This window comes from Tamandua tetradactyla, chromosome 15 (genome assembly GCF_023851605.1).
Source record: "Tamandua tetradactyla isolate mTamTet1 chromosome 15, mTamTet1.pri, whole genome shotgun sequence".
Taxonomy (NCBI): domain Eukaryota; kingdom Metazoa; phylum Chordata; class Mammalia; order Pilosa; family Myrmecophagidae; genus Tamandua; species Tamandua tetradactyla.
The window spans coordinates 88,081,042-88,100,971 of NC_135341.1; the positions used below are offsets into that span (position 1 = coordinate 88,081,042).

At 53.0% G+C, this 19,930-nt stretch overlaps 1 non-coding gene across 1 annotated transcript; it reads right to left on the reverse strand.

Moving 5' to 3' along the window:
- Positions 1-10,653: 10,653 nt before the first annotated feature.
- On the reverse strand, positions 10,654-10,760 carry LOC143658208 (U6 spliceosomal RNA). The gene has a single exon (XR_013163209.1). It is a non-coding gene; the product is annotated as a U6 spliceosomal RNA (small nuclear RNA).
- Between the last annotated feature and the right edge of the window lie 9,170 nt (positions 10,761-19,930).

The following is a 19,930-nucleotide window of genomic DNA, read 5'->3' on the forward strand; positions in this document are numbered from 1 at the left end:
GAACATCACTAAGCAAACCCAATTCCTGATGACTGAGTGTGCTAGGCAGAAATCTTTAAAAAGTTCTTCTAATCCTTCACTTCATAATACAGTTTTGTTTTAGCCTCTTATTCAGCTTAAAAATGGGATCCATCCCCTGCAGAAGGGCCTACCCCCCCTTTCTCTATCCCACCACCTTCCCTGGGTAAAACCACAGGCAGAATCTCGGAAGCCCACACGCGAGCAGACTCTGTCACGAACCCAGGGCAGAGCCAGCTGAAGACTTTGTGGTGGGGACAGGGTCGGCCAGGAATCCAAACCTCAGAAACCCAAAGACCCTCTGCCCATGATACAGTCTAAGGGAAGATGGGTCAGACCCTGGGGCGGCTGCTGCACGGCTGCCTGCCGCTGCCCGGCGCCTACGGCCTGAAGACCAGAACTTGCCTACCGGGGTTCTGTGTCCGGGGGAGACCCCATCACCTTCACAGTCTCGAGTTCTGATATCAGACCTGGCTGAGAAGCATGGGGACAGCAACAAGATGCGCTGAAAGCAGTATTCCTTTTTCCCAAACTGCCTAAAAAGTATCAAATAGTGCAGACAGCTTTTCTGGGTGGACTTAACTGGAGCTCTGTTTCTGACTGTCCCTGTGCCCGATGCATCAGCTGTGGCCCAAACCAACCCCCAGGCCCTGCCCCAGATCCCCGGTGTCCCAGCGTGGCCTCTGCTGCCCAGGGGCCCAGCTCACACACAGGCTTGTTTCCCGGCTAATGCATTAGTTTGGGAGATCTAAACTCTCCTCTGCTTCCGGCAAGGGCACTGTCTGATGGAGTAAACACAAAGAATACACTGCCAGCTGTGTCAGGGGCTTGCTGGGCTTCTGACAAATCCTGCTGGAGGAGGCAGATTGGGCCCCACACTTCCTGAGACTCAGAATCTGTACGTTAACTTGGGGGTGTGTCCACTCGCCCCACCAGCTGCCAGGACCCACGTGGGCAACGCACAGCGTCCCCAGCCTGAACTGCACAGCATCCCCAGCTTGCACCACATGCCATCTCCAGCCTGCACGGTATGCCATCCCCAGCTTGCACTGCAAACTCTCTCCAGCCTGCACTGAACATATCCCCAGCCTGCACTGCACACTGTCCCCATACCACACTGCATGCCATCAGTGGCTTGCACTGCACAGTGTCCCCAGCCTGCACTGCACAGTGTCCCCAGCCTTCACTGCAGTGTCCCCAACCTGCACTGCACAGTGTCCCCAGCCTGCACTGCAGTGTCCCTAGCCTGCACTGCACAGTGTCCCCAGCCTGCACTGCGGTGTCCCCAGCCTGCACTGCACAGTGTCCCCAGCCTGCACTGCACAGTGTCCCCAGCCTGCACTGCAGTGTCCCTAGCCTGCACTGCACAGTGTACCCAGCCTGCACTGCACAGCGTCCCCAACAGGGCTGAGAGAGAACGAGCAGGGACTCTGCCTGAGGAAGGGCCTTTGCCAGGTGGGCCGCGGCATGGCCACCCTGACCTTGAGCTCGGAGGCTCGAGGAAGGAGCGGGGACACCTCCCTCTCTCGGAGCACAGTCCCTCCAGCTCAGCATGACCCAGGGAATGCTGCGTTTTTCAGGAGGGGGGGTGGGGCACACGCCCCCTCCCGGACTGTTCTGAGAGGGTGGGAGTGTTGGCCAATGTGCCCTTCTCTTCCGGGCAAGGTCCGACTGTCTGGAGAGGAGACATTTCCCCCCACAACTCGTAGGTCTGAGGTTTTAAAGTCGGGGAGACTACATGGGGAAGGCCAGAAATTCAAGCGAATCGCTGCCTCAGAGAGAGTTATAAATTTCAAAAGTTTTCCCTACAAAACATCCCAGAGGGATTTACTGTGGATATTCAATAATGTAACTGGTATCTTTGCATAGTAATATTTCTACCAAAATCGCCCAACCCCCAAGCCTCTCGCCCGCTCTAGCGGGGCTTGCCTGCACGTGGACCCCCGCGCTGTATCTGCACACCGCAGTGCCTCCACCGCCTGGTTCCCAAGGTCAGGCCTCCGGACCCGCGATGTCAGCACCGCGTGGAGGCCGGGCAGGCCCCACCCAGCGCCACAGCGCCAGGAACTCGAGAAACAGGCCCCGAGTTCCATGTTCACAGCCCCGAGAGGATCTTGATGCCCACTCATGTTTGGGAACTGCTGGTGCGAGAGGTGACCTGAGGGACGCCTGAATGAGGGAGCAACAGGTGACTCAGGTGAGAAAGTGAGTGGAGCCAACATGCAGACACAACCGTCGTACAGGCCGGGTTAAAACAAACGCTGAAGTTCTGGGGTAAATAACTGCTGCACACACCAAGGCTTCGGGAGGACGATTCTTTAACCCAGAGATGGATAAATCAGATGCTGACAGGACCTTCTTTGAGAAACAGCTGTGTGGAGCCATGTCTGTGGTTTGTTCTCTGTCTTTCACCACGCAGAGGGGCGGCGAGCCTCCTGCTTGTTCTGGGGTGTTCTGTCACTCTGCTCCCCTCCATGCCCTCCGCCCTTCCCTGTGTCAGCCCCAAGCCTGCAGCCTCTCGGGGAGCATCTGCTCCATTCTCGTGTCCTGGCCCCCATTTGTAATGGGGTCCCACGGTCACAGGGCAGGTGGATACGAAGGCAGCACACCTGTGTGGACTTCAGCTCGCCAGGTGGCTGTTGGGGTCAGGCACAGGCACCCGCCCTGCCGTGCACCGGAGGTCCCGGGTCTCAGAGGAACTCGGGGCATGTGGAGACCTGGCTCCGGACTGCCCTCTGGTTAGCAGACCCTCAGCCTTTGCAGCCGCTCCTCTCCTGCTCACGCTGGCTTTCTGTGGGACCCCGGTCTGCTGCTGAGCCCCCACCCCCTCCTCGGTTCACCTGGTCCTCCCCCGCCCGGTCACTGGCACTGCCCTTCCCGGAGGCGTGACTGGTTCCAGGTGGGCACTTGTTCCTCCTGAGCATCTGCCTCTCGGGACGTGGGCCCTGCGGGGGCCGGGCGATGAGCTGACAGAGAAGGCCTGAACAGCGGTCACTCAGCATCCCTGGGGGACGGGGCTGCTGCCCCAGGGCCCGGCTGTCCCCCCGTGGCCCCCAGGCCACCCCGAGGCCCGGCCGTGTTCCCCCATCCCCCAGGCTGGTGGCGCAGCGGGTCCTTCACGGCCTCTCCAGACAGAAACAGCAGCGAGCATTTATTGCTGCTGCATTATCCCTTTTCATCCCCCCCATCCCCGAGTGAATATCCTCATTTGCCACAAGAAGACATTCACTGTGGAAGGAGAGCAACTTGCCAAGTCCCCTCAGCCGGGCAGAGGTGAAGGGACCGGAGAGCCCGGCTCCAGAGGCCGCCCCCCCCAGTGCCCCAAACTGGGTTTGAAGAGAAACCTAAATGAGCAACGTAGACTTAAGTCGTTTGGGTAGTTCTGCTTGAATTTTTTTTTTTCTTTTCCCCTCTGTGATCTCATATCATGTCCATTTTATTAAATCAGAATTTGGATAGAAGGTCTTAAAATACGTACATTTATTCTTGAAAATAACATCATTAATTAAAGGTCAAATGTCTGTTTTCATCAAACAAACCATGATTAAAGTTGCCAGGGCATTTTCTCGGGATGAAGCAGCACATTTCTGAATGAATTTCTGAATATTAATTATTCGTTGCTTCCTTCTTTAAGAGTGAGCACAAACCCACTAGATTGTTATATTTCATTTGCCCCTGTGTTTTCAACAGTTACTGAAGAAAGAACCAACCTCTCACTGCCCACACGGATGCACACCAGGAAGAGAGCAGAGGGTCCTGCCGTCATCTCTGTTGTGTCAGACCTGGGTGAGAATCTCAACGCACAAATAAACTCAAGTTCATGCCTGGGAAGAGAGGTTCTTTCCTCGTTCTCTTCAAACAGTGTTGGGCATAAAGACATTTTACTTACGAGTATAGGAGTTCTATGTGATTAACTGAACATTCATTTGAACCTATATATAAAGTAAATTTTTAACGTACTAGAGGCTTCCTTGGGCTGTGTCCTGCCCTGCATGTTAAACTTAGAGGGAAAAGCCAATTCACGTGGAGCTGCCAGGCTTTTGGACTTTTCGGTCTGAGTCTGCCATGGCACATGGTATCTCTAAAAAAGTCTTTGAAGAACCTTCTGTCTTCATTTCTTCCCTTATAAAAAGATATTTTACAGTCTAGTAGAGAAATTCTGAGGGTTAAATATCGAATGATGGCAAAGCACTCTCCAAGTACTAAGTGGGGTTATTAATAATAGAGGAGAAGCAAGCTTCATCTGAGTGGTTGGAGGGAATATGAGGCATATTTATTTCACTCATTTATCATCACAGTGAAACTTCCTCTACTTTGAGCTACTCAGAAAACATCTGACTACTTCCTTTTAAAACCTAGCCCTAACCCTAATTCTTTTGAAAGTTTTCAAAATATTTTCACACCAGCCATCCTGTAAGAGCCCTAGAGAAACTCCAAGAGGTACAGATAACAAATCATGTACGGATGAGGCTGCAAGGAATAGAAAACCCTACATGCGGTTGCCTAAGCAAATGGGGGGTTATTATTATCACTTAAGGAGAAGCCCCGGGGTAAGGAGCGCAGGGCAGAGGCAGGGGCTCAGCAGGACCACCACGGCTCCAGGTTCCTGCTGTCTGTTCCCTCTACTGTCCTTGGTGATGAGTTAGCTTGTCACCGCACATTCACAAATGGCTGCCATGGCTCCAGATACCAGATTTATCTTCAAGGCAGGCGCATCAGAGGGAATTAGCCCTACTAACTACATCTGTTCCTTTATCGGGAAAACAAAAGCTTTCTATAAACTACCCTAAGCAGATTTTCTCCAGAGCTGGGTCAAGAGAGGCCAGCAATGCATGTGTCGAGCTTTCCAGGCTCTAAGAAGGGAGGTGACAAGAGAGAAGGGGTTGAGAAAGGCTTTAGGGAAGCTCAATGCTACTGTTGATGAAGAAACGGAGGCACTAAAAAGTCAACTTTTGAGAGAAGAGGCAAAACAAAAGCCAACTTTTTAAGGTAGCATGGCAGAGATTCAATCAGATCTGAATCTCTCTGCTCAAGTGAAAATACATGAGAATAACTTGTAGCGTAATCTAACGTGTGTGATTAGGTGTGACCAGGCTGAGGTGTCCTGTGTGCTTACACATGTGGTCCCGGCAGAAGGGCTCCCCCTATGTATTTCTGAATTCTGTTTGCTCTTGTTTTTAAGGAATTGTTCTTTATCAGCAGTCTCAGCACAGTCTACTCCTTCCTCTTCTTCTGTTCCATTAGGAAAAGCCGCTCGTCAAGTTTGTGCTGAACCCAGAAAAGCCTGCTCTTTTCACCCATTCTTGTGGGCACAGATCCCTTGGGTGGGGCCTCTTGATGAGGTTGTTTCCCTGGAGAAGTGACCCACCCCATTCAAGGTGGGTGTTAGTCCTTTTACTGGAGTCCTCTAAGAGGAGAATAAAGACAGAAAACAGAGAGACAGAGACAGAGAACAGAGAGATGAAACATAGTGAAGGATGCAGAGAGAGAAACTCCCCAGAGATGCCAAGAGACGACCTGCAGAACACAGAGCTCAGAGACTGTCCCCAGAGACACAGGCAAGGACACATGGAACCTAAACACAATAGAACCCAAGAGTCATGGACCCGCGGATGCCTTCCCATGTGACGGAGGAACCCAGGTGCCATCAGCCTTTCTTCAGGGCAGCTCTCCTCTTGTGGACACCTTGATTTGGACATTTCCATGGCCTTAGAATTACAGCTTGTAACTTATTAAATCTCCATTGGTAAAAGTCAACCCACTTCTGGCCTATTGCATTTCTGCAGCTTTAGCAACCCAGAGCAAAGGCACGCGGATTTAGTTGAAGACGTGAGTTATTCGACAGAGTTCTCCTGTGGGGCATCAGTTCCGTGGCTCCCTTGCTGAATCTGTCAGAGTCTGACTACAAGAGAGAGAGCTGGAAAAGAGGCTGTGCAGGGAGTTGGGTACGTAGGTAATTGTTGGAGGGGCCAGGGGACGGGGGTCCAGAAATGACCTCTTCACCAACAGCATGGAAAACCCTGCCAGGAGGGCTGCCACCTTGGACATTTCAGGATGTGAGAATTCAGGAGATGGCTTCAAACACTCTGCGGATGGAGAGGTCAGGAAGCCGCAGGCACTGCCTTCGCTGTCACGGCGCCTCTCCACGCACGTCGGAGTTGTGTTTGTCTAGATTTCTGCTCCAGAAAATCTCAAATTCCTCCCAGTTATGTTTGCCGGTGAAGGCCGTGCAGGAGGGCAGCCCCTGGTTCTCGTCCACCTCGAAGACCCTACCGAAGTGCATCCGGTTGGCAGAGCCTAACTCATGGTCAGATCCCCAGCTGGCAGAAGTTTGGGAAAGGTGGGCCTTGGCTTTCCAGCCTCTGCAGGATGTGGGGCATGCTTGGAGGGGATGGAATTGACGCCGTGTGCTCATCGCCCACATTGATAGCACTGCCTTCTGCAGTAGCCAGAGTTCTCTACGGAGTCCACAGAAGATCCATCCATCTATCTGTCTATCATGGAAATATCTTGAGATTTGTATAAGAATTGTCTCATGTGACTGTGGGTATGGGCAAGTTCAAACTCCACAGGGCAGGCCCCAGGCTGGGAACTCTGATGAATGCCCAGGAGTAGTGGCCGGTGTTAGGTCCGGGGATTAAGGGAGGCCTCTATGGCTGGAATCATGATGTCACTCCGGAACGGGAGGTGAACCGTTACAATCAAGGTCTTTGCCCAGCAAACATCTATTCACAGACATCTAACCACCTGCTGCTCAGCCCACTAGCATAATAATCCTTTGTTTAATGTGCCGCCCCTTTCATGTCATCACCTGACCCCTGCCCTTAATAACTGCACTCACCAAAGCCCGTGTGCGGACTCACCTCACTCCCTCTTGGGCTCGGTGAACTCTGCCTGGGAGCGCAGCCAATAAAGCATGCTCATTTACAATCATTTCGTCTGCTTTCCTTTCTCTCAAATACCTCATATCTCAAAACCTTTTGGCCAGCTGAAACACAGGTGGAAATTCCCTCTTCTGACTGCTGAAGTGTTCACTTTTCCTTTTCAGGCCTTTGACTGATTGAAAGAGATGCCTCTCATTGCTGAAGGCAATCTCCTTGGTTGATTGTAGATGCAATCAGGCATAGATGCAATCAACTTATTGACGATTAAGTCCATAAAATAGCCTCATAGTAACAACCAGGCCAGTGCTTGCGTCACCAAACAGCTGGACACCATCCCCTGGCCAAGCTGACACATGCACTTAAACATCACACCTTCCCTCCCAAACACGGATGAGAGACGGGTCTGAAGGTTTGGCAATACAAGCGGTTTCCCACCAGCATCTAATTTGTGGTCATGACTTACCCACATGCCTGAATTTAATGGGCTCTAAAGCCTACTGAAGACGGCTTCACTCAAGATAAATGACCCAGGATATCAAAACTGGCATCTTGTGTACAAAGACGATAGTCATTGTCGTGACTCATAGAGGACCCGCTTTGCCCCAGACGCTGTTGTAAGTGCTTTACGTGAACTAATTCGTTGAAAAGCACAGCAACCCTATATGGCAAGAACTGCTACTGAATCCTCAGAGGTGAGGAAATTGAGGCATGTGGGTCGCGTCATCTGCTCAGGCTCCTGGAGGTGGCCGAGCTGGGCCTGGGTTTGCACAGGCGATGGGACTGCAGTCAAGACCCTAACAACCACGGTGCGTTTCTGCTCCACAGAAGAAGCTCAGACGTTGAGCCATGCGGGCCACTCTGCCTTCCCCAGTCCCCTTTCTGAGTGACATTGGGGACTGCGGGCTCCCTAATCAATGGCTCTGGAATACTGCTAGGGGAAGAACCCCAGATGGTCCTGATGTAAGAATTTCTGCTCAAACAATCCTGTTTGCCACTGATTTCTCTCATAAAATTAGAGCTTGAGATTGTCTCTGAAATAGAAATTCATACCTGAAGCAATACATTGCTTTTACCAGCGTTACCCAAAGCCACACACATAGGGTCACAGTTTCCCCGACTCAGGAGAGAGACTGGAGAGTCACCTTTGGGGCCAAATATTACAGGGCCTGTCCTCAGCCATGAGCAACTGGCCTGAGGTTGTGCCTAGGATATTTAAACTGGACATGAGGCAAAGAGGCTTCACTCTTCTTGGGTGGCCAGACTGTGGATTGTGAGGCAGGGAAGCCGAATGGTCTGAGATGGTGGTACCCAGGAGGAGAACTGAGCAGGGATGGCCGAGCACTGACCGGGAGAGAAGGAATCCCAGCAGAAACCAGACTCAGGGTTAGTTGCACTTGAGCCCCAGCTACACTCCTACTTTATTTCACGAATGTACTCCAGAGGTCGTCCTCGAAACTTCCAAAAATGTCTTCTCTGTTCTAGTTAGTTATTGCTCTGTGACTAACCACCCACGATCTAGCGGCTTAAAACAACATGAATCAGTTTGTTCATGAATCTGCAATTTGGGCAGAGCTGGGAAGGATGGCTTTCTCTGGCCCTCAGCGTCAAAGGGGGTGGTGTGAAGGCGAAGTGGGGGGGCTGCAGGCACTGTGAGCTGGACCACACGCCTCCACGGCTCACGTGGGTGACCGTGGGCTGGACCTTGGCTGGGGGAGCAGGGCACCCTTACACACCTTTCTGGGGCTGCTTGGCTCTTCCCACGTGGAGACAGGGCTCAAGGGCAAGCATCCCTACCCCTTCTGGATTTAGCCTTGGAAATCGCGCGTTACCTCCACCGCGGCCACGGGCCCAGAACCAAGGGGAGCAGCGAGGCCAGGCTGTAAGAGGAGCGTGGGATGGGAGCTACTGATGAAGCTGGCTTTGGCGAACGTAGCTGCCTCTTTAAGGTGATGCTGTGTTACTTAAAATAAAAGTGCTTGGGTGCACGGGGAGTTCAGTGGTAGAATGCTCGCCTTGCGTGCAGGAGACCTGGGTTCAATTCCCAGACCATGCACCCCAAAAATAAAGAAATAAAAGCACTTATTACTTACAGTCAAGACTGCTGTTAATTTTTAAAATAGACAATACGTTTGTATGGTTCAAAGTTTAAACTGCTAATAAGCGTGTGTGCCTCTGTGTGTGTAACTGCTAATAAGCGTGTGTGCCTCTGTGTGTGTAGAACTATGTGGAAAGGCTCCCTTCCTCTGTATCTCCCCATCTAGTCCCGCTCTGTGGGTGCAGCACCTAGGGTCAGTTTCCTGCGTGTCCTTCCGAGACACCATCATGCTTTTATAAGCTGACGCTGCGTATGCATGTAAACCTCTCCTTCCACCCGCCTGCATGAATGCAAGCTCCCGCTTCAGTACTTCGCTTTTCCCACTGGTGTTTAGAGCTCATTGTGCATCTTTATGGACACGTTTCCAGTTTTCTAAACCCTGCTCAGTATTCCAGTGTAGGAGCTGCCACACTTCTGTGACCGGCAACCTACTGAAAGACGTGTAAGGCCGTTTCCAAAAAGCACGATTACAAACAGCACAGCAATAAATAACCTTCTATATACATCACTGTGCATGTGTGTGAGTGCATTTATAGGATGAATTTCCAGGGAGTGGAATTTATGGACTAAAAACTGTACACATTGGCAACTTTGATAGATTTTGCAAACCTCATCACCTATTTTGAGAATGTCTGTTTTCCAACATGCTCCTGACACAGGTGTTAGAGTTTCTGATGAATTTATGGGTTTGAAATGGCATAGCTGAGCAATTTGCATTTCTCTCATTATGAATGGTGCTGGGCATCTCTTTATAGGAAAGAAACATTTACATATCCTTTTCTTTGAACTGTTGGTTCATCTCCTTTGACCCCCAAAGGGTGCTTTGAGAGCAAAAGCTTCATTTTTATTACTACGATAACTGTTGTTATTACTGTTTAGTTCCTCTGCAGTGACTCAGCTTTGTCTCACCAGGAGACCTAAACCCCTCCTAAAGGCAGGCAGGGCATAGGCTGTGGGTGGGCAGGACCTCGCCATGACGGGCCTCAGAGGAGAGGACGGTTCTTTACGGAATGTTTTGGTTTGCTAAGGCTCCTGGAATGCAACACATCAGAGATGATTGGCTTTTAATAAGGGGATCTATTTAGTTACAAATTCATAGTTCTTCAGCGGAAAGGCAGCTGGCTGTCATCTGAGTTTCTCAGGACAACGTCTGCCGGCCTTCTCTCCTGGTTTCTGGGTTCCAGCAGCTTTCGCCGGGCGATTCCTTTCTTCATCTCCAAACATCTGGGCTGAGCTGCAAGTGCTGAGCTGAGGTGTGCTGACCTCTCTCCTTAAAGCCTCCAGCTAATTAAATTAAACCCTCACTCAGTGCAGAAGGCACTCTGCTTAGCTAACTGCAGATGTGATCAGCCATGGACGAAGCCCACATGCTGCTGTTTTAAATCCACAGCAACAGGCGGACAACCGTCCCCCGGCCACGGCGACTCCTCAACTTGACCGCACCACAGACGGTGCTTGATTTTCACTTATTTCATGAGTTTCAAAAGGTTAAACATAAAGTCTGAGTGCACCAGTGATAGGAGGATTTTCTTTATTTTCAGTAACAAGGAAAATTGGGACCGACACCGTGACAAGCATTCGGAAGAGACAGGAGATCGAGCTGGAGGAAGCTTTCCCGCCACAGCTCGGGCTCGAGGCAGACGAGACTGTTTTTTTTTAAATATGGAACGCTTCATGACTTTGTGTGTCATCCTTGTGCAGGGGCCGTGCTAATCTGCTCTGTATCGTTCCAATTTTAGTATATGTGCTGCCGAAGCGAGCACCAGACGAGGCTTCTTAAAGGATGCTTCTATCGAGCCCTGCGGAGTGAGAGAACCTCCAGATTCACAGGGCGAGGGCTGTGTGCTGTCACCTGTCAGGAAGATCTTCTGAGGAACATTTTACTCTGGTGATAACACCTGGGGAACATGACCCTGGTCGGTTTGTCTTTTCATTTGTACTCACTTTTGAATGTTTCCAAGCCAGAAAAAAGTGTAATTATAGGACAGGATAGTTTTAACTCCCAATCACCAGCTAAAGATGTAGTCAGGGCGCTCTGTGGCATGAGCTTGAGCCTGGGGGAAGGAGAAGGAGCTGTGGGTGCAAACCAGGGTGTGGGCAGCCCCCCGCCAGGCTGTGCTACGCCTGCCCGACGGGTCTTCTCTGGTGCGGGGGGCAGCGGCACACATGAGTAAACATTCTGTGCCAAATGCAGAGACCGCACAGGCAGCCCACGTGACCTCTGGACCATCCCTGTCCCTTGTGCTGCCACGCGCGGGGATGTGCTTGCAGCCGGCCAGCGAACCGGGCCCACGCGAGCTGGGCAGTGCGCACTCACTGTGCTTTACAGCCCTGCCCCGTGACGGCCTCACGGAGGGGAGCCAGGCGCTGTGCAAGCTCAGTCTGCAGACAGAACGGCAGCCTTGAGAGTGTACAAGCCGAAGAAAGCTAATGAGGTGAGGCTGCACCCCACGGAATAAGGAGGAGCACGGACGGCTTCCCACTGGGCCTGAGGAAAGCACGTCCAGGGGCCCAGATCTGTGCACACAAAGGGGTGTGTCACCAAGAACAGCCGGCCTCAGGGCCCCCGCGACGGATTAAACCACAGGTTTGCTTCCACATCACCCGGTCACCGAGCTCCCTGTGCAGGGGGGACCGCAGATTGCTAAGGGGGGCAGCTCCGAGGGAATGACCCGCCGGCCCCTGGGCGCCCCTCTCTCCCCACCTTCACCGCAGCATGTGCCCGCGGCAGCTGGGAGCCAGGAGACCTGGGGTTCCCTCCCTCCACACCCCCGTAAGGGTCCCCTGAGGCCCGGAGCCCTGAATATCAGAGGGAGTGGTCGGCTCAGAGGTCAGAGCTGGGCCGAGGGTGGGTGGGGGACCGGGGAGGGCCGCGGAGCCGCAACGGGGGCCCTTGGAGGGGCAACCGCCAGCCGGCCAGGGCCGCGTCTGATAAGCCCCACGTCCTTCCCGTGGTTCTCCTGCTACTTTCTTTCCAATCCGGGGAAGGCACAAACCGGTAACAGCTGCACTTAAGAGTTGCTTGGATTTGTTTTTTCTCTGAATAGTCTGGCCTGTCAGCAGATCTCTCCAATATTTCAAAGCTGGGTTTTTCCACATCAAGAGCCATGAGGAAGAGAAACCACAGAGCTCGGGAAGAGAGAACCTTTTCAGGATGGGAGGAACCGAGCTGGTTAAGGTCCCCCTGAGGCCCAGCAGAGAGCAGGCCTGGGACACACGAGTCACTGGGTCAAGTGCCTGCAGCCCGCGGAGACGCCTGGGGACGGCAGCGGGGTCGGGGGGCAGCCTGGGGGACATGGCCATTGCAGCAGGCCACGAAGCAGCAGCCAAGGGTCCCCAACACCACAGGAGAGGGCAGGCCTGGGGGACTGGGGGGCAGCCCTGGGGAGAGGGGGTCAAAGCCAGGGGAAGTGGGGAAAGGGGGGAAGGCCTGGGGGAAGGGGTCAGGGGAGACCTGCGGTTTAAGGAAGGGGCCACAGTGAGGGACCCCAGCTAGGGGCAGTGGCGAAATCCACGGGCAGCTGGCCTTGACACCCACAGGTATGGGCATGAGACTGCGTCTCTCTGAGCCTCTGCTTCCTTTTCTGCGCCCGGCTCCCAGCTGGGCTGAGCGTCCAGAAGCTACTATTCCTTGGATCCTTAGAGCACTGCTTTGCATGGGGTGTGGGCTGGGGGGCAGCCAGGCATTAGGCGTGTCAGCTGCAAACACAGCCCCATTGCCAGGTGGGACCTGCCTCCCCCCACCCGTGGGATCCATCCCCAGTGACCAGGGCTAGAGACATTCCAGACAGTGGCGACACAAAGTGAGACGCTACCAGGAGCAGGCAGGAGCCAGCGGCTCTTCCCAGGGCGGCTCATAAACCACACCCCCAGGTTTCTATCATGTCCCAGACCAGGAGGAAAAGGAAGCAACCCTGAGAGACCCCAAGCAATTACCCAAAAGGTGCTGTTCAAACTGGGTGAGATGAAGACAGCTTTACCTGACAAAGTAAAATATATATGTTTTTACCATCAAAAGGCCTACGAGGGGCAGAGTACAGTGGGACCAGCCACAGAAAATAAGAGTGACCCCTTCCACACACACGGGAGGCACTAAGGAGTAACTTCCATCTTGCTGGGTGGACGCCTGGCCTGGCTTTGCACTAGACTGAATTGCAATGACTCGAGCCCTGTGCATGTCTGATTTGTTAATCAACCCACTCGTCCTTACCTGTCGGAGGTGCTCATGACCTCCAGCATTCACTGAGCAGCTTCTCCACCAATCACAATGATTTGTCTTAATAAATCTCATATTTTTTCTGATTCTAAACATACATTGTATAAAATTTGAAAATTAGACAAAGCAGAAAGGCAAAAATTTAAATCACAAGTTATCCCACTAACAGGAAATAAGCACGGTTAACACTGTGTGGAACTTACTACAAATTTTTATGTAGGCATATGTGTGTATTATTCAGGATCACATGAGAGCTAAAAATGTTTATTTTTTTGCTTTTTAATAAAGCATTATATTATGCACATTTTCCTAAGAATTATCTAGAAATGAGAATTCGTGTATCATCTTAAGGTCTCCATATCATTCATCACGTGATTAAAAAAGTACTAGACCTTTCATCTGTTGTTGGACTTAGTTTATGTTCAGTATTATTGTAATGAACTCCTTTTACCTAAATCAGTTAGCATACCATATTCTAGGTTTCTAGAATTTAATTGTCTTTAAAAGGTAGGAACTTCACATTCTTATTTACAAATTACTTCCAAAAAAGCTGTCTAAATTGGTGCTGCTACAAGACATGTATGCTCTTCTCTTTATCAGCTAGTCAGCAAAGAATGATATCCTCTCTTTTAAAATCTCTGCAAATGTCCCTGGTGAAAGCATTCAGTATAATTAAATCTGATTTGTTAGTGACTTTTTTCCCATGTGGTCATTGGACATTTGTATTTATATTGCTGTCAACTGTCTGTCTATGGGGTGGTTTTCTTTCAGTCACGCAGCATTAAATCATTCATCACAAGTATTTGGTGAGAGTCGGCTCTGTCCTAGGGGCTGGGGTGTAGCCATAAACAGCCTCGCCCTCCTGGAGCTTGGGGAGACAAAAAATAAGGACTCAACTGTGTCAATTTGACTAGGTTAGGGCGCCCGCTGTTTGATGAAGCAAGTTCGGGCCTGACTGTTTCTGTGAGCGCACTGCAGAGGCGGATCTGCCCGTGGGACTAATTGATGCAATCTGGAGCTGATTGCATCTACAATCAACAAAGGAGATTGCACTCAGCACTGAGGGAAGGCGCTTCACCAATCCGTGGGCGGTCCTAAAGCTAGACCTGAGGACTCGAGAGGTCGGAAGGAATTTCTGCTCGACTTTCACCAGCCGGCTTCTCCCGGGGAATTCACTGAGTTTCTAACTTGTGGCGTGTCCTGTAAAACTGAGACTTGCCAGTCCCCACGATCACATTTATTCCTGTAATAAACCTGGTAGTGTTTACAGCGTGTGTGTGTACGTGTGTGTGTGTGTGCGTGTGTGTGTGCGTGTGTGTGTGCGTGTGTGTGTGTGCATGTGTGTCCACCATCAGGCCTATTTCTCTGGAAAATTGTAACTAATACAACCAAACGAACTTCATGTGATGTCAGGACACACAAGGACTAGAACAAAAGCTGGGAGCTGGGGAGTCTGGCATTGCTTAGAGTCGGGCGGTCGGGGAAGAATCCCCTGCGGAGGCGACCTTCACGCCCAGGCCTGAGGACCCCGGAGCCTCACAGGGGCGGCAGGTGACGGGACAGGGGCGGGAGACGACCGCACCCAACGCAGCGCCAACTGCGGCCACCTCACTCATGCCACACTTCCCCAGAGACCGTGGCTGGCGCAGTGGACTCAACAACGAGCCAAGGTTTCCTTCAGGCTCCCCAGGAAACCGGTGACATCGCCACAGTCGCCTCACGTGTCCTCACGTGGCGTGTCTTTTACTGCCACCGGGAATGGGACACTTTTCTAAGTGTGTCATCTAAAAGGCCGACCGGGAGAATTGGCTGACCTTTTATGTTTCATATCATACCTGCTGACGGACAGTTCTGTGGCCGGGCGCAGTGTTCAGGATGGGGACGCTCTGGGGTGTCTGTCCCGGGGCTTCTGCAGGTGGGACAGGGCGTGCAGGAAGCCAGCTCTGTCCCCTTCTCTGCACCGAGGCCTGGCTCCGTGTGTCCAGCAGGCCCCTTGGCCCCCCTCGATCCCCCCCAGCCCCCCTCGGCCTCCCCCTGCCCCCAACACCCTCACCCCCAGGCCCCCCCTCACCCCTGCCCTCGGCAGTGCAGGGTACCGGGAAGCGGGCTCCCTCCTTGCACACGGCTGCACGCCTTCCTGGGGATCCTGTGGAAGTGGTGTCTGGGGGCGCCTCCCACGACACTGCACTGCTGAGGGACGAAGAGAACGCCACGGCCTCAGTCTCCCTCTGTGGCACCCGCCCGGGCCCAGTGACCCAGCTCGGCCCTGGTGACTCTGTCCCCGCGGGGAGGGGACTGCATCGCAGGCTGCCACCACCCGCAGCCTGTTCACAGCTGCACGGGGCCTGCCGGCACCCAGGAAGCCAGTCCTCGGCTGCAGAAGCCGGGAGAGCTGCTGTGTGGCAGGGTCACTATTCATTCTTTTTCCATGTGAGTATCCCACTATTGCAGCACCATTTGTTGAATTTTTGTTGGTTTGTTTGTTTTTTTGTCTGTTTGTTTGGGCAGTGCACAGGCCGGGCATTGAACCCAGGTCTCCCTCATGGCAGGCGAGAATGAGAGTGAGTCACCCTCGCACCCCCTCTTGCTGAGTTTGAAAAACATCACTTTTAATTTAAAAACTCCCGAGTGTATTACGTGCCATGGTCTTAACGATAAAGCACCCACGGATGCTGAGCGAGCAGGGACGGTGAAGCCACTCAAAAGCCAGCCTTCCTCTAAGCCACGTTCGTACGACGTAGCACCTCGTGCTCGCACAAACTTTTCTCGTGTTGTCTGGATTCTCAGTTTTGTGCTAAATAAACATACACTTATCCTGCAGTAGTTTCTGCACTCTCTATTCGAAGTGCAGGAAGGAGCAGCCACACCCCGCTGAGCCCTGGGGGGCCTCCGAGACGCAGCCTCCAAGGACCCACGTGGACAGTGAAGGCGTCCCCAGCAGACACAGCCCCCGGGGGGGCCTCCACGAAGGAACCAGAGCGCAGAAGGGACGCATTCCGTGAGAGGCAGAGATGGAGGCTCCTGGCTACATGGGGAGGTGATGACCCGCCTGGGGTCAAGCTCGGACCTGAGTTGCCGTGGGGAAGCACGTTTCCCTGCAGAGCTCTTTTTTGGTTGAATCTCACTGGAACTTCCCTGACCTCAGCCTTGATGTCCTTGGAGCTCATTGTGACCCCACAGATCAGCTTCCCCATGGGGTTTGGGGGTCCACAGCCGGGATTCAGCCACGTCCTGCACTCTGGAAATGGGGGGTGGGCTCAGGAGCAGCTCTGCACCCACAGCCTCCCAAGGGAGAGCCCACCCTGAAGCCAACGGGGCCAGCCACGGAAGCTCCGCTCTGCCCCGAGGGCGCCAAGCCTGGGTGGGCTGGCTGCCGGCCCGTGCACTGGTCCCCGGGCCCCAGGCTGCGACTCCCGTCACCAAAGTAAAGGCCCTAGGGCTTTGGGCGTGCGCCCACCTGAACTACAACCTGCAACGTTTGAAGTGTTCATTTTCAGTTTCAAGAAGGTGAAACCGTGACTCTCATACAAGTACTGTGTGCATGGGTTCAGATTACTTTAAATCGCTAGTGCGGGAACCAGCAGGATGAAAGAGCTGGTTCCAAGAAGACTATGAAATACTGATATCCAGAGTCTAAGGAGAAAAGAATGCTGGGTTCTTGCAGAGTTAGATGACACAGCGGTCAATGGGCAACAGGCAGGAAAACTTCTCTACGGGACAGACACCATTCGTAGTGCGTCTGTCTCCTCCCAGTTAACTTCCAACTTTGCAGAGGCTGAGCCCTAACCCAGGTAACTACAGAGTCACCCCAAGCTTCCAGCCCCCTAAGCCAGGCTCCATTGTGGAGTTCTTCAACCATGGCCTGGGGACGCTGTGGTCAGATGGTCCTCACCGGGGTGGGTGCTGCGCCGCGTGGCCTGCTGGGCAGCCCCCTTGACCCACTGGATGCCAGAAGCCCCTCGGCCTTGTGCAGTGGTTACAAATGTCTCTGGACACTGGCAGAGGTCCTCCGGGTTGAAATGCACGCTGGCCAACAACCACTGGAGCACGACTCGGAAAAGGGGTCTTTTTTGCCTTATTCACCAGTTTTGGCTAATGTTTCCTAATACGTTCAGAAAAGGTGTGGGGCAGGGGTCGCACTCCTGCTTCCTTTAGAGCAGAGCGCCGGGCAGACCCGGAATCCTCGGCGCGTGTAGCACAACGGGAGTCACAACGTGTTTGTGTCTTTACTTGGTGACTTTCTGTCGCCCCGGCTTGTGAGAAGGTCACGTAGCCACGGCTCCCGGGGGAAACAGACTCCGGGACCCCCAGGATGCACACGCCCGCAAATTTATAAACATGTACCTGTACGTGAGATTCTACAGGAATCACCTCCTGTGACTGTGGGGCGGGCGGGTGCGTGTGGCATGGGCGGGCAGCCAGCGGGGACTCGGTGCAGGGGACAGACAATCCCATGACTGGCTGCCGGCCCAGGTGGAGACAGACGTTCTCTCTTCCGACTGCTGAAGCCGCCAGCCCTCCTTTCACGGCCCTCAAACGACTGGACGAGACGCCCCCGGTTGCCGGAGGCAGTCCCCACAGTCAGCAGGAGATGCGGTCCACCACAGGAGCCATCTGTCTACAGATGACTTGAGTCCACGAAACGCCCTTGTCATAACCATTAGACAGGGCTTGCCTGGCCGGATGACCGGACGCCGTCACCTGGCCACGCCGTCACCTGGCCAAGCCGTCACCTGGCCAAGCCGTCACAGGGACACGGTGCCGGGAGCACGGAAGACACTCAGTGCAGGAAGGCAGGAACCTTGGGGGTCCCAGGTCCTCGGCCCAGGTGAGGTGTGGGGAGGGGCGTGTGGAGAGGCAGGGCCTGAGGGGACACAGCCCCCCCGGCGTCCCCAGGGGGGTCTGAAGGCCACGGCCAGGGACGAGGGCTGAGTGGGCAGGGAGAGGGTGCAGTGGGCGCTGTGGTGCATTAGACCACAGGGTGCTGGGCCTGGGGGGATGCTGCCGGCCTGTGAGGGGCTGCCCCGGGGACGGTCCACGGTGGCATTGAGGGTCAGGGACCTGGAGGCAGAAACGGTACAATTCCTGGTTCCCGGCTGATGCGCTCAACCTCTCTGAGTTCTCAATTTCTCCGTCTATGAAATGGGGATGAAATAGTACCAGCCTCACGGCATTGGAGATTAAATGAAAATATATGCAAAGCCTGGAAAAGGCTCTGACATATAATAAATCCCTATGTTTCAGCCAAAAAAGGACAAAACCTGAAACCGCAGCGCAGGGATGACAGTAGAGCTGACTCAGACGCGCCTCCGTGCACCACACCCCTTGCTGTCGATGAAAGTTTAAGGTCCAGCTGTGCTTTTACGGCAGAAAAAAGCCAATCCTTTTATATATTTGTGTTCAAATTAAAATTGTGTGGCCATACCTGCTGCGTAGCTGGAGTCACACACCTTTGATCCCAGCTACCGGCTACGTGTGGGGCCAGTCCCCAGGGCACCTGGAGGTCACTCGGGTCACTCAGCGTGGCCTTTCCGAAGGGGCCCACATTTCCATCTCCATTTCTGCTGCCTCAGGAGCGCCGTCATGGACACGGCCGGGGACAGTTCCACCCATGAAGCAAGCAAGGAGCCACTTAGTCAGGGCCCAGCCTGGCAGGTCCTGCCCAGAGCCCCGGCGTCCACACGGCCTGGGTCACCATGCTGTCAGAGCAGGGCGGCCGCACTTCTCCCGGCTGTGACCCTCACTGCCAGTAATGGGTAAGCCTTATTTATATCACCCTCTTATTCCGTTTTCAGCTCCTTTAAATATAGCAGCCATTTCCTCCTATCTTTCTGTGGAAATGGCCATCAAGGAATTCAGAAAACAGACATCATTTTTGGCTATTCTTCAGACAGTAAAGAACAGGCCAAAGGCAGAACAAGGTATAATTTTGAAAGGAATGGAGCAAAGCGTCACATGACACACTCCAGATATTTCGGAGAATTCCCTGAATGTTTCCCAGAAGAAACTTTGTCCTAGAAAAACACTTCATTTGAGTAACATTGGAAAAGTCTCATTTTTTATGATGCTTGGATGGAAAACACCTCTAATTGAGAACACTTGTTTTAACTGTCTTGGCATATACAAAGCCGCCTTTTGTTTGGGAGGTCTGGGGAACAGTAATAATTTTTGCAAAGGATTTATTTCTGCCTGTTGCTTAGGCGTCAAAGCGTTTATAGCAAATGCTGCTGCAGTAAGGCCCCAAGGTCAAAGGCAGGTGGACGCATGCTGAGTGGACAGCCAGGACACCTTCTCCCTAGCTCAGGGCGCCGCCACCTGCCGGGGCATTCGGGTGGGTGGAGGTTGGTGTCCTGGGTGCAGCCTCAGGCCGTGCTGCTCCTGCCCCCACCCTCTTCCAGGGGTAATTAATGAGGCTCCGTTTTCTCTTCTGAGATGCCTTCCCTGCAGCCTGGGACATATTCACAGGTCAGGGGCTCACAATTAAGAAATTACAGAGAGAAGGTTTAATACCTTAAGCCAATTTCTAGCTAGCAACCGAGTGAATGATGCATATAGGAATTTTAGAGATAGACTGAGATGTGCAAGAATTGCTTAAAGCAAATTAAATCCTTCACTTCATCTATCAGAGCTGTTGGGAAATTCAACCTCAGGATTATGAGGCCTGCTCACAGGAGAGCTCACGCAGAGAGGAAGGTCCTCTTGGAGTTCAGCCCCTCT